Below are 553 nucleotides of genomic sequence, written 5' to 3' on the forward strand. Positions count from 1 at the left end.
GAATAGAAACCTATTTGAAATTAAAGCAATGGTTCTTCATCGTATATATGGAAGTCTATTGTGCACTCAGCTTCCGTATTAAAGGAAGGGTTTGTTTGGGAAGTGGGAGCTCTTTCTAAGAATTTCTGGTTTGACTCTTGGTTGCACTCTGGGCCAGTAAGAGCGAGGGTTGAATTTCTTGATATCTGTGAGGCTGCTTTGACCATTGAAGATGTTTACCGTGATGGAGTTTGGCATTTGGAGAGGATTTACTCTTTTATTCCTAGGGACTTAAGGGAAGACATTCTTAGTTTAGTATATATTTCGGCTTCTGGTCGTGATTTGGGTTGGAGCTGGGAGCACACTCTTTACTCTGCTAAACAAGGATATTTATGGTTAATTCAGAATAAGTTGAATTGGGATAGGAATATCAATTGGCTTTGGCTTTGGAAGGCGCGGGTCCCTGAAAAGTTGAGGCTCCTAGTGTGGCTTTGCCTTCATGATGCTGTACCAACTCAATATCTACGTTTTTGGCGATATCTCTCCTCCTCATCCTTATGTACACGTTGCAATC

The sequence above is a fragment of the Arachis hypogaea genome, chromosome 19, assembly GCF_003086295.3.
Source record: "Arachis hypogaea cultivar Tifrunner chromosome 19, arahy.Tifrunner.gnm2.J5K5, whole genome shotgun sequence".
NCBI lineage: Eukaryota > Viridiplantae > Streptophyta > Magnoliopsida > Fabales > Fabaceae > Arachis > Arachis hypogaea.